Source organism: Lathyrus oleraceus, chromosome 5 (genome assembly GCF_024323335.1).
Source record: "Lathyrus oleraceus cultivar Zhongwan6 chromosome 5, CAAS_Psat_ZW6_1.0, whole genome shotgun sequence".
In the NCBI taxonomy this organism is placed as follows: Eukaryota; Viridiplantae; Streptophyta; class Magnoliopsida; order Fabales; family Fabaceae; genus Lathyrus; species Lathyrus oleraceus.
The window spans coordinates 144,585-159,610 of record NC_066583.1 but is presented as its reverse complement, the minus strand read 5'-3'; positions in this window follow the sequence as shown (position 1 = coordinate 159,610).

The following is a 15,026-nucleotide window of genomic DNA, read 5'->3' as shown; positions in this document are numbered from 1 at the left end:
CCAGCCTTATAATTTTCCAGCACTCTAAGTCTTCAAGCAATTTTTATTTTCTTTTCTTTTCTAGTTTAATTTCCGAAGCATTCAATTTACTGGATCTAACCTTACATTAGATCATAGTATTTTATTTCCTTGTTTTTACTTTCCTATCTGATCGAGAATTGTGAAGAACAAATCCAGCCGACTTGTGGTGGAGTGTTCGAGCATCGAAGCTAGGAGATAAAATCCAGATTTCTAGTATCTTTCCAGGTTCATTAATTAATTGATTTATTATTTTGATTTACATATGCTTTGTTCCGCTGTTTATATATATTGTTTGTTTGATATGGCCGTATTTAAGCATGATTATTGTTTATGCATGTTTAGCATGTATGGCTAATTAATTTAGATATCGGTATGTAAAGTAAGCGGAATAAAGGAATCAAAATGGAGTTGGTTTAAATTTATTTCAAAATATAGTCACTCTTTTTCTGGTCTCAATTTACAAAGTTAATACCAAGGTTTTTGTACGAGAGTAAAAGACATACAGAAGTTAAAATCAATAGAACGACGGTTTGAGTTTTTAACTGGACAGTGTAAATTGAACATTAACTTTAAATCAGGGCGAAAGCAATTTTTAAGGTTAATTAAATTCTAATCATTTTCAAAAATTATTTTTAAAAGTTAAATGTGAGGACGAGAGTTAAGCATTTAAGTTTAATCATATAGTCTAAGTCAACAGAGCGAGAGTTTGAGACGAGGGCGTTTAAACGGTTAGTATTTTCTCAAAAAGAGTTTCTATAGATTCTATTATTTTCAAAAGTGACTTTAGATTTGACGAAATAGTGAGAGCGTGCGTTAAAATATAAAGTCATAGTCTAATTCAACAGAGCGAGAGTTTGAGGAAAAGACTTTTAATTAATAGTGTCTACTGAAAAGACTTATTTTAAAATTAAGAAAAAGACCAACGAAGATTTGATTCCCTAATTACGACGAACTACATACGGATATCCATATTATTTGATATTTTATCTAGACCCAAATTTAGTTTTATTTTTCCCCCTAATCATTAAAGTATCATCCGCCTTAGCTTTATGCAGTAACCCTAGAAAAACGGTAGGTCGATTCATTAAGCCCCTGTGGGATCGATATCTTTTAAAACTACGCGATTAGACTGTGCACTTGCAGTTAGTACCCCCGATAGACTCATAAAGTCACGATCATCTGTCCGCACTTCAACAAGGGCAACCCTTTTTCTCTCTTGTATATGGTGTAGGAGAATAGCCATCCAAGGTGCAGCGGAATTTAAAAATTTCTCCATTTAGTGATCCTTACGAATGGGCATGATCAGTGATAGAATCGTTACCTCTTGTGGCGATTCAAACCTTTGGTGCAGATCTCTGATAATGATCAAAACCTTTGATACAGATCCACGGGGCGATCACGAACGTTGAACGATGACAACGTCTCTACTCAGTCCACACAAACGGATTCCTTCAATCGCAGTGCTAGCTGTTATGAATGAAGGCTTTGAGTGAGAGAAAGAGGGAAACAAAATTCCAAGTCTCTACTTGAATTTCTGTCTGAGTGGATTGGAGTGACAATGCTTCTACCCAAGGGGTTCTATTTATAGAACCACTTGTGTGGGCTTCAAGCTAAAAAGCCCACTTAAGTGTATTTTGGCCCATATCTTATAATATGCCCAAAATCACTTAAGTATTTGGTACCTTACCATATTTCGTCTCCCACTTAAGTGCACCGTACCTTACGGTGTTCCTTAGTTACTCTATCTCTCATCAATCCGTCCTTTGTGTATGACCCTATAGGTTTTCGCGACGTTGGCAATTATATTAAATCACGCATTTAACATAATAAACAGTGAGCGGTATCTAGCAACACATCATTGCTACCCAAGTCACGAAAATGTCATGTGATCTGACAAAACCTCCTGTGATAATTATTATGTGTATAATTACCCCTTTTCCCTTATGTCTATATTGAACACAAGGTATAGACCGTGTCATCCTTGTCCATTTCAATATTGGGCCCATAGACATTTATCCTGTTACGCAGGATGGGCAAATTCCATCTAGGACACTCATGTCCCTCAGCATGCTTTGTGGAGTACCCATCAACTGTCTTTATGGTTATCCAGTTACGGACAACGTTGGACAGCAATAAAGCACTCGACTCTACATCTAGGATCCATAGTGGTTTCAGGTCGAAGAGTGGTATACACTATTATCACCATGAGAATAACTTATGACACTTTGCATAACTTTCTATATAGTATTCTCATAGCGGGTCAATCCGGTATAAATATTACTCCTAATATTCATACCTATGTTTAAGACTTGATAACTCTTTATCCATGATCCATGAGATGTGATCATCAGTCTACAAATATAATAGTCTTAATGCTTTAATGTTATCCCACTTCACACTAAAGCTCGACTACGGATACTTTAAGAATAGTGTCCTTATGTTTAATGTGTTCTCATGATTAAGTCACACTTAATACATTAAACGGACTATCTATTCCAGGGACTTTATTAATCAACCATAATAAAGAAAATGCCTTTAAATAATTCGATACAAGTACCAAAAGTATTGGCCTCTAGGGCTTACACCAACATATGGCATGGAGTTTGTGCTCCCTGTAGAGGTCGAGATCCCATCAATGAGAGTCTTGATGGAAGCCAAGTTGACTGAGGCTGAATGGGTTCAGAGTCGTTATGACCAACTGAATTTGATTGAAGAGAAGAGATTAACTGCCATGTACCATGGTCAGTTATATCAGCAAAGGGTGAAGAAAGCCTTTGATAAGAAGGCCAAGCCTCGTGTGTTCCGAGAAGGTGACCACGTACTCAAGAAAGTCTTGTCTTTCGCGCCCGATTCCAGGGGCAAGTGGAATCCAAACTACGAAGTCCATACATTGTCAAGAGAGCCTTTTCAGGCAGTGCTCTGTTGCTCACAACTATGGATGGGGAGGATTTCACTCGTCCTGTGAATTCAGATGCAGTCAAGAAATACTTCGCCTAAAAATAAAAACAGAATAGCTCGCTAAATTGAAAACCCAAAAGGGCGGCTTAGGCAAAAATGAGCGTCTCGGGGGATTGAAAACCCGAAAGGGCGTCTGTCGCAACCTAAAAAATAGTGCGAAAAAAACAACCGGTGAGAAAGAAATGACAGAAGAGTCGCCATCGTGCGTTATTTATCCCAAAGGAGGGAAAGGAAACGCTCGAGGTAAACCTGAAAAAAGGAAAGGAACAGACAAGGTCTCGCAACCAAATCTTGGGTTCGGGAGCCGATTATGCGAAGGGAAGGTATTAGCACCCCTACGCATCCGTAGTACTCTACAGGATCCACTTTTGTTGTTCTTGTCTAAAGGGTGTAGGTTTATCTAACGTACTATTTACTATAAGGGGGGTCAAAAGAAAATGACTCGCACGGATGTCGTATCCAATACATACGTATCTCATCCGAATATGAGAATCAGAGTCTTCGTAGCTCGGCTACCTAGGGGTTAAAGAGGAGTGTGCTCGTTAAGACATCGCGTCTTATGCCTACGTATCTCATCTGGAATGAGAATCAGAGCAAGCCGTAGTTCGGCTAACTACGGGGTAAGGGTTGAACGACGTTACTACGCAATCTACCGGATGCTCGATCTTTGGAGACTTACTCGCCTGTAGTAGAAGGAGTAAACGTGTTCTTAGGAGAAGAAAAATCAATGAGTTGCTGGGTTTTAGGAATGCTCATGCAAAAAGGAAGTCCTAGACGAAGGAACAGTGCTACCTTAATTGACATGCAAACGAGAGACTATACGAAGCCTAGCAATCCTATGGGGAGACGACCACACCACACAAATCATGTATCATAAAGTAAATCTGCCGACAAGGGGGCTCAAACACACAAAAAAAACATTGCCTGCTATTGAGGTCTTCCAGCTAAGAAAGCGGTAAAATGCGGGAAAGGGGGTAAAAGTACCACACGGATAAAGATCCGAAGCAACAGCAACTAAAGAAATCAGAAACCCCGAGATCTCTCAAGCTAGCACCATCAAAGAAAGTGAATGAGTACAGGTAATCGGAATAAACCTCCAGGTGGTATCCCACAAATAAAATGGAATACCAAGCCATCTCTGCAATAGTCAGGTGAGCCCTCACAAAAACTCAACAAACAGGTTAGGAAGCAATGCATGGATGCAATAGAAAAACATGTCACTACAGAACACAAAACAGATTAGAGCAAACAGAAAAACAACTACTGTCGCGATCGCTGCTGCATCGCCTAGCGAAAGCTTAGCGAAGCTTCGCTGCAGGCTCGCCTAGCGAAGGTGCTAGCGAACGCCTGCGGGTTGTGGGTTCTTCATTGATAACAGGCCGATCTCGATAACCCCAAACCCTATGGTACACATTTCAGAAATTAAACGATTAACATTCAAGGCATTGATTTACCTATTCATATACATCTAAATCCATGGGCAAAACCTCACGATAATACCTCACACATTCAGAGTATTCAAATTAAACATAGAGTAACGGGAATAAGGCAAACCTGATTGGAGAGATCGAATGAAATTGGATTGCACCGGGGTTTGCAGAACAATCTCAGGGTTTGTATGAGGCAGAGCTGGTTCTTTGCTGATGGGTTCCCTTCAGTGTCCGGAGGTTGCTCTGAACTCTGTTAGCTTCCTCTCTGGCTTTGTTAGGTTTAGGTTTCAGATCAGGTTAGCTCAAGTCTTTTCAGGTCAGCTCTTTTTGGGAGATGGGAGTCTAGTATATATAGCCTAATTTTCGTGGCTTTGTGGGCTCAAATGAGAGCAACTCAAACCCAAGACTTTCTGTTATTTTTCTCAAACGCGTGAGCTTCGCCTAGTGAAGGATCTGCTCGCTTAGCGAGCATGACAGTTCAGTTCGCTTAGCGAACCATGTTGCTCGCCTAGCGAGCATGACAGCTCAGGCTCTGCTTTTCCAAACTTGGTAACCTGTGTCCTGGACCTTTGTTCCTTTAAGATTAATGCTTTGAATGATGAATAGACCTCATTTGAACATGTTGGAAGTAACCTAAGTCATTCCCTTGTGTTGACTGATCACCCAGATAGGACCCACAAAGTGTCTTGGATGATATTCAGGCTTCTTGGATCTAATTCTGATTGACATGATGAAATGCAATAAGAAAATGCAAAATGACCTAAAAATGAATGCATGAATGAGGAGGGCAAATTTTGAGGTGCTACAGCTGCCCCTATTCAATCAACGGTGAACCTGAACGGATGAAAGCAGCGGCTATCAGACTTTCAAGGTAAATAGGGATTGAATACCAAAAGAACCGGAGAATTTGCACTCTGTAGGTGACGAATTAAGGAAAGTGGGGCCATTTACCGATGGCGGCTTCAAAACAAAATTGATATTTACCGATATCAAAGAAAGCGAGGCCATTTACCGATGGCGGCTTCAAAAGAAAATTGATATTTACCGATATCAAAGAAAGCGAGGCCATTTACCGATGGCGGCTTCACTGGGGAGAAAAAAGATGTTTACAAGTGAAACGAGACTAGACATTTACCGGTGACTAGGGAGAAACTCGATGTTTACTGATAAGACCAGACATTTACCGATGACTAGGAAGGAACTCGATGTTTACCGACATCGAACAAGATGTTTACAAGACTAGACATTTACCGATGACTGGGAAGGAACTCGATGTTTACCGACATCGAACAATGATGTTTACAAGACCAGACATTTACCGATGACTGGGAAGGAACTCGATGTTTACCGACATCGAACAATGATGTTTATTGACACCAAGGAAAGAATATATTTATGAAATGAAACCATTTACCGATGGTAAACATGAAGTATTTGATATTTACGGATAGCGAAGATGCTGGGGAATCTTGAACGACAAGACCATTTACTGATGGTTAACAAGCGGCTGATGTTTACCGACATCGAACAATGATGTTTACCGACACCTAAAAGGGAAAGGACACATACGGGTGTTGACAGAATGATTTTTTGTAGACATCATGAGAGACATGCCATTTACTGATGGCCAACAATTGGAATTCGACGTTTACCGACATCGAAAGATGATGTTTACCGACATCAAAGAAAGGCACAGACATTTACGGGGATCAACACGACACTTACCGGTATCGCAAGGATGACATCTACATATGTCAAAAATAAGGCAGACACTTATTGGTGACTAAATCGGAAGAGAATCAAGCTTTCCTTTCATGGACTGATGAGAAAATAAATCTCACTGGGATTATCGATTCTGAATTTTGCCAAGAGCAACTGCTGCAAATGTGCTACATTGATGTTGAAAAATGATCTGTCTCTTCCGGAGATATGATCCAATCTGGTTTAATACATGTATGCATATGTTTGAGTTTTCTATGGCGTAATGCTCCACACGCGATTTGAGAATGCAAATGCAAATGATGATTACTACATGCAAGATGCAAAGGGAGGAAAACTCCTGCTGGGAAAGCAAATGATCACTTTACTGAGCACACAATTTCTGATTCGATCCTCCAACTCTGTGGGGATATACAACAATTCTGCTGAGGATACCATTCTCGGAACGGTAGAGAAACCAACCCAACTGGGGAGTCACCTGTTGGGAAAACACCAACCTCTCGACCATGCCGGGGAAACAAATTCTGAACCTGACTTAGACGACGCAACTTCTTACACGACTGGACAGTGTTGAAACAACAGGGTCTTCCTTCGAATAAACTTTGGCTTATCTGCTTTAGCCATCAATCAAAGATAGTAACCTGCAAAACGGCAGGACATACATGCCCTAGGGGATCGTATGGACAAGATATACTCAAGTGTACTCAACAATCAAAATGATTTTCAGATGTTTTATCTTTCCGCACGTCATTGTCTAGCCTTCATGTTTTTAGATGCAATGTTTATAAAAAATTCGGACGTTTTTTTTTTGCAAACAAAACAGTAAAAATAAAAAACAAGAGAGCAATTTGACTGAATAACGACTTTTATTGATTGAAAATGGCCTATAAAGGCAAATACATCAGGAAGCAATTCCTAGGAAGAGGTAATTGCGCCAAAAGAGAAAATAAACTATCCTATTGGCAATGTGAACACGGCATTCCACTATTTTCCAATTCTGTTAGGACTCATAGATCTTCAATTTCCCCCAAATTCTTTGCTTTCTGAGCAGAATGGTTGGACTGATCATATCCTTCAAGATGGTAGACACTGAAACGCGATGAAGTACAGATAACTCAGATTGTAGTCTTCGCTTTAATCCCTAACTTTTGCCTGGATCGCCCTTTTTGGGTTTTCAATCCACCGGGATACCCATTTTTGCCTAAGCCGCCTTTTCATGTTTTCGACTTACCGGGTGTACATTTTTTTTATTCTTTATCCCTAACTTTTGCCTGAACCTTTTTCTTTCCTTTTTCTCTTGGTTCGCCGGGATGCCCTTTTTTGCCTGGACTTTCTTTCTTTGTCCAACTGGTCAGTTTATGCGAAGTATTTTTTGACTACATCTGAGTTCACAAGAGACGGAAAATCTTCACCATCCATAGTTGTAAGCATCAAGGCTCCACCAGAAAAGACCTTTCTAACAACATATGGACCTTCATAATTCGGAGTCCACTTGCCCTTGTTATCTGTACCGGGAGGAAGGATCCTCTTCAAAACTAAGTCACCTATCTGATAGCTTCGCGGACGCACTTTCTGATCAAAGGCCTTCTTCATCCTTCTCTGATATAGTTGTCCATGGCACACAGCTGCTAATCGCTTTTCCTCAATTAAATTTAACTCATCAAACCTGGCTTGAACCCACTCAGCATCGTCGAGTTTTACATCCATCATCACCCTCAAAGAAGGGATTTCAACTTCTACTGGCAAGACTGCCTCCATGCCATACACAAGTGAAAACGGAGTTGCCCCGGTTGACGTACGCACTGAGGTACGATACCCATGCAAAGCGAAAGGCAACATCTCATGCCAATCCTTGTACGTCACAACCATCTTTTGCACAATCTTCTTAATGTTCTTGTTTGCCTCCTCTACAACACCATTCATCTTTGGTCTGTAAGGAGAAGAATTGTGGTGTTCGATCTTAAAGTCTTTGCAAAGCTCTTTCATCATCTTGTTATTGAGATTCGAACCATTATTAGTGATGATTCTCTCAGGAACCCCATAACGACAGATAATTTCTTTCTTAATGAATCGAGTAACCACTTGTCTGGTAACATTGGCATAGGAAGCTGCTTCCACCCACTTGGTAAAGTAATCAATCGCGACTAGGATGAAGCGGTGTCCATTAGAAGCAGTAGGTTCAATCTTGCCAATCATATTGATGCCCCACATCGCGAATGGCCAAGGAGAATTCATAATATTCAGAGGATTTGGTGGTACATGCATTTTATCTGCATAGATCTGACATTTGTGGCACTTCAGAGCGTATTTGAAACAATCAGATTCCATGGTTATCTAGTAATAACCGGCTCTTAACAACTTCTTGGCCATTACATGACCACCAGCATGGGTACCGAAAGATCCCTCGTGTACTTCCTGCATTAACATGTCTGCTTCGTGTCTAACCACGCATCTGAGCATAACCATGTCAAAGTTCCTCTTGTACAACACATCATCCTTGTTCAAGTAAAAGCTTCCAGCTAGCCTTCTCAGTGTCTTCTTGTCATTCTTTGACGCTCCTTCAGGATACTCTTGGCTTTTGAGGAAATTCTTAATATCATAAAACCATGGCTTCTCATCAATAACAAACTCGGCTGCAAACACATACGCAGGCCTCTCGAGTCGATTCACAGCAACGTGTGACACATGATTCTGCCAATGAACTTTAATCATGGAAGACAATGTGGCTAAGGCATCAGCCATTTGATTCTCATCTCGGGGTACATGATACAACTTTACTGTCTTGAAGAAAGTCATGATCCTTCTGGTGTAATCTCTATTAGGAATCAAATGCGGCTGATGAGTATTCCAGTCTCCATTGACTTGGTTAATCACTAGAGCAGAATCTCCATAAATGTCCATAGTTTTGATCCTTAGATCGATGGCTTCCTCAATCCCCATGATACAGGCCTCATACTCGGCTTCGTTGTTGGTTACTTCAAAAGTCAATCTGGCGGAAAAAGGTATGTGTGCATCTTTAGGATTAATGAGTACTACCCCAACACCATTTCCATTCACATTTACCGCCCCATCAAACATCAGTGTCCACTTGTCATCGGGATCCGGTCCTTCCTCGACAAGAGGCTCTTCACAATCTTTCATCTTTAAGTACATGACATCTTCATCGGGGAATTCAAACATCATCGGCTGATAGTCATCAATTGGTTGCTTGGCAAGGTAATCAGACAGAATACTACCCTTGATGGCCTTTTGCGACGTGTATTGGATATCATACTCTGTCAAAATCATCTGCCAACGAGCCACTCGTCCGGTAAGAGCCGACTTTTCAAAGATATACTTTACTGGGTCCATCTTCGAAATCAACAAGGTAGTATGATTCAACATATACTGTCTTAGTCGGCGAGCAGCCCATGCCAAAGCACAGCAAGTTTTCTCGAGCAGCAAATATCTTGTTTCACAGTCGGTAAACTTTTTGCTAAGGTAGTATATTACATGCTCTTTTCGACAAGACTCGTCATGATGTCCCAATACACACCCCCATCGAATTCTCTGTTACTGAAAGGTACATTATCAGAGGCCTCCCAGGAACTGGAGGTTTCTGCAAATATTCTTTTATCTTTTCAAAAGCTTTTTGACAATCATTGTTCCACCTGATTTCTTGATCTTTTCTTAGCAATTTAAATATCGGTTCGCACGTAGCTGTTAGGTGAGATATGAACCGCGCAATGTAGTTCAGCCTCCCTAAAAACCCACGAACCTGCTTTTCCGTTCTTGGTTCAGGCATTTCTTGAATAGCTTTTACTTTCGCTGGATCAACCTCAATCCCTTTCTCACTGACAATGAAACCTAACAGCTTTCCAGATCTCACTCCAAATGTACACTTGTTTGGATTCAGCCTCAGTTTGAACTTTCTCAATCTTTCAAACAACTTTTGCAAGTTTACCAAGTGCTCCTCTTCTATCTAAGACTTCGCAATCATATCATCCACGTACACTTCAATTTCTTTGTGCATCATGTCATGAAAGAGAGTCGTCATAGCTCTTTGGTAGGTAGCACCGGCGTTCTTCAACCCAAATGGCATTACCTTATAACAGAACGTGCCCCAAGGTGTAATGAACGTCGTCTTCTCCATGTCTTCTGGCGCCATCTTGATCTGATTATAGCCAGAAAATCCGTCCATGAAAGAGAAAACCGAGGACGGAGCAGTGTTATCGACCAATACATCAATGTGAGGTAATGGGAAGTCATCTTTCGGACTGGCTCTGTTTAAATCTCGGTAATCGACACACATCCTGACTTTACCATCCTTCTTCGGCACGGGTACGATGTTGGCCACCCAAGGGGGACAGTTGGTAACCGCTAGAAAACCTGCATCCAACTGTTTCTGAACCTCCTCTTTGATCTTGACAGCCATATCAGGACTAGTTCTGCGAAGCTTCTGCTTTACCGAAGGACAATCTTCTCTCAGAGGTAGCATGTGCACCACAATATCTGTATCCAAACCAGGCATATCTTGATACGACCATGCGAATACGTCCACATATTCTTGTAGCATTTCAATCAGCCCTCTCTTGACCTTTTCCTCTAAAGCAGCCCTTATCTTGATCTCTTTCTTTGCGTCCTCAGTACCAAGGTTAATGACTTCCAACTCTTCCTGATGAGGTTGAATGACCCTTTCCTCCTGTTTCAATAGTCTGGCCAATTCTTTGGGGAGTTCACAATCTTCTTCACTCTCCTCTTCGCCTTGGTAAATGGGATTATCGAAGTCATACTGAGCCATAACAGAACTGTTTTTAATGGAATCCGCAAGATCAATTCTGCACGAACGATGTTTCATGCTTTATTTTAGAAAAGAGTTCAAGGAAGTCATAAAAGAGAAAAAACATTGCCATTTTTATTGTTTTGAAAATGAAAGTAATAACAACAGTGAGCACGAATTTGATTGCAAAACGTCCTTTATTGATGATAATCATTGAAAATTTAAAACATGATTTGGCCCTACAATGAACCACTACGCCCTGGGCAGAGCGTAGGGCTTTCATGCAAAATGAAAAACAGAAGAAAATTACTCTGTCTGAAGAGTAACTTGGACTATTTCTTCAGCAGTTCAGTTGTTGATCATCTCCCTCGGAGCACACGGGCGCACCCAATTATCCATATCACAATCACTGTCACCATCTTCATTGTCTGTTGCAAAGACATCCCCGTGATTCATCAATCCAGCACTAGTGAAAGTACTCCTGAATAAACCTATAATGATGCAAGAATGATATGTGTATGATGCGTATGCTATGTTTTATCATGGATGAACCTGAAAAATGATATGAATGCAACATGATGTGATGCAATGCAGAAGGAATGCAAAATGATGTGATGCAATGCAGTGACATGGGAATCAAGATTGCTGCATCTGCTTGAACATCTGTCGGGTTGCACTGTCTGAAGAGAAACCCACTGAAGAATATAATATAAGATCAAAGCTCTGCTCCATAAAACCGGGTTGGTTGAAGGTTAAGGTTTCCTGAATTTAGCCCGCCCCTCACTGGTAGGTTCTAAGAACAAAAGTTCGTCAGCTTCAGCCCTTCAGTCGAGAATAATATGTTTACCACTGAAGGTTTGGCATTATTACGGGATAAAAGACCTCCACTGACTCCCCTCAACAGGACATCCTAAAGCAAGTTCCCAGTCTCGGGGTCCTCGGATTGAGCAGCGAGAATGCGCCCACCAGAGCTAACATAAACGCGTCTCGAAGGAGAGGCCTCAACTGAGTTCTCGGGGAATGGTCACCAGAGTCGACGATTTCTAAAGGAACATCATGTCGTTACGGAACACCCGTAGGACAGAATATATCCAAAAGAAACCTCGTCTGGAATGTGGGTCTCATGAACGACTTAACGTAGCAACATGCCACGCAAGCCTCATGACTATCCACTCTAAAACCTATGTGTACGCTCAAGCCTGGGTAGTGGGCTTATCTCATAGAACATCCCACCCCAACAGAACCCACAGATACAGCAGACATATGTACATGAATGCAATAAGGTAAAGCAGGTAAATAAATAACTGTACAGAAGAATAAACACCCAACAAACAAGAAAACTACAAAAGCTAGGAGGGACTCGCTTAGGGAAACCGGATCCCCAGCAGAGTCGCCAGTTGTCGTAACCTAAAAAATAGTGTGAAAAAAACAACCGGTGAGAAAGAAATGACAGAAGAGTCGCCACCGTGCGTTATTTATCCCAAAGGAGGGAAAGGAAACGCTCGAGGTAAACCTGAAAAAAGGAAAGGAAAAGACAAGGTCTCGCAACCAAATCTTGGGTTCGGGAGCCGATTATGCGAAGGAAAGGTATTAGCACCTCTACGCATCCGTAGTACTCTACGGGATCCACTTTTGTTGTTCTTGTCTAAAGGGTGTAGGTTTATCTAACGTACTATTTACTAAAAGGGGGGTCAAAAGAAAATGACTCGCACGGATGTCGCATCCACTGCATACGTATCTCATCCGAATATGAGAAGCAGAGTCTTCGTAGCTCGGCTACCTAGGGGTTAAAGAGGAGTGTGCTCATTAAGACATCGCGTCTTATGCCTACGTATCTCATCTGGAATGAGAATCAGAGAAAGCCGTAGTTCGGCTAACTACGGGGTAGGGGTTGAACGACATTACTACGCAATCTACCGGATGCTCGACCTTTGGAGACTTACTTGCCTGTAGTAGAAGGAGTAAACGTGTTCTTAGGAGAAGAAAAATCAATGAGTTGCTGGGTTTTAGGAATGCTCATGCAAAAAGGAAGTCCTAGACGAAGGAACATTGCTACCTTAATTGACATGCAAACGAGAGACTATACGAAGCCTAGCAATCCTATGGGGAGACGACCACACCACACAAAACATGTATCATAAAGTAAATCTGCCGACAAGGGGACTCAAACACAAAAAAAAAAACATTGCCTCCTATTGAGGTCTTCCAGCTAAGAAAGCGGTAAAATGCGGGAAAGGGGGTAAAAGTACCACACGGATAAAGATCTGAAGCAACAGCAACTAAAGAAATCAGAAACCCCGAGATCTCCCAAGCTCGCACCATCAAAGAAAGTGAATCAGTACAGGTAATCGGAATAAACCTCCAAGTGGTATCCCACAAATAAAGTGGAATACCAAGCCATCTCTGCAAGAGTCAGGTGAGCCCTCACAAAAACTCAACAAATAGGTTAGGAAGAAATGCATGGATGCAATAGAAAAACATGTCACTACAAAACACAAAACAGATTAGAGCAAACAGAAAAACAACTACTGTCGCGATCGTTGCTGCATCGCCTAGCGAAAGCTTAGCGAAGCTTCGCTGCAGGCTCGCCTAGCGAAGGTGCTAGCGAACGCCTGCGGGTTTTGGGTTCTTCATTGATAACAGGCCGATCTCGGTAACCCCAAACCCTATGGTACACATTTCAGAAATTAAATGATTAACATTCAAGGCATTGATTTACATATTCCTATACATCTAATTCCGTGGGCAAAACCTCACGATAATACCTCACACATTCAGAGTATTCAAATTAAGCATAGAGTAACGGGAATAAGGCAAACCTGATTGGAGAGATTGAATGAAATTGGATTGCACCGGGGTTTGCAGAATAATCTCAAGGTTTGTATGAGGCAGAGCTGGTTCTTTGCCGATGGGTTCCCTTCAGTGTCCGGAGGTTGCTCTGAACTCTGTTAGCTTCCTCTCTGGCTTTGTTAGGTTTAGGTTTTAGATCAGGTTAGCTCAGGTCTTTTCAGGTCAGCTCTTTTTGGGAAATGGGAGTCTAGTATATATAGCCTAATTTTCGTGGCTTTGTGGGCTCAAATGAGAGCAACTCAAACCCAAGACTTTCTGTTATTTTTCTCAAACGCGTGAGCTTCGCCTAGCGAAGGATCTGCTCGCTTAGCGAGCATGACAGTTCAGTTCGCTTAGCGAACCATGTTGCTCGCCTAGCGAGCGTGACAGCTCAGGCTCTGCTTTTCCAAACTTGGTAACCTGTGTCCTAGACCTTTGTTCCTTTAAGATTAATGCTTTGAATGATGAATAGACCTCATTTGAACATGTTGGAAGTAACCTAATTCATTCCCTTGTGTTGACTGATCACCCAGATAGGACCCACAAAGTGTCTTGGATGATATTCAGGCTTCTTGGATCTAATTCTGATTGACATGATGAAATGCAATATGAAAATGCAAAATTACCTAAAAATGAATGCATGAATGAGGAGGGCAAATTTTGAGGTGCTACAGCGTCCAGGCAAAAGTTAGAGGAAAGAAATGAATATATATCCCGCTAGATTGAGTACCTCACCCTGGGGAAATCTAGGAAAAAATTAGGGATTTGGCAAGTAACTGGATCCTGACAAGACTTTGTTCAACAACCATCGTCTGTCAAAGATTCTCACTCAGTCATCATCAACTGAAGTTTCAAATACAGTGAATTCGAGTTTGTGGAGAAACGGTCATTATGTTCAATGTAGCCCTTTTCCATTTATATCACCAATTTCAAATTTGTAAAGATCCATGGAGTCTCGCCATTTTCGGACTACCATTCTCATAAATAAATTTGATCCTTTTATCCAATTCTTTGCACTCTCATTTGTTTCTGTTTAACAAATGTTTGCGTGTTTTAATTGATAAATATCATTGTTTAAACAAATAAAGTTTTCATAAATAAACTGTTTTAAATAAAGTGAACATCCACAATGACTGAAAGGATAAGTGGAATGTCCTCAGTGCTTTCCCAAGGATAGTATGATCATCAAAGGGTAAGACATTTGTTCAATATTTTGGCATTGTTATATCCTCTTCATCAGTATTCAAGTTGTCTCCCCAACGAGCGCAGAAAGAACGATACATCATCAACTTCCTAGAGAGTCTGGTATG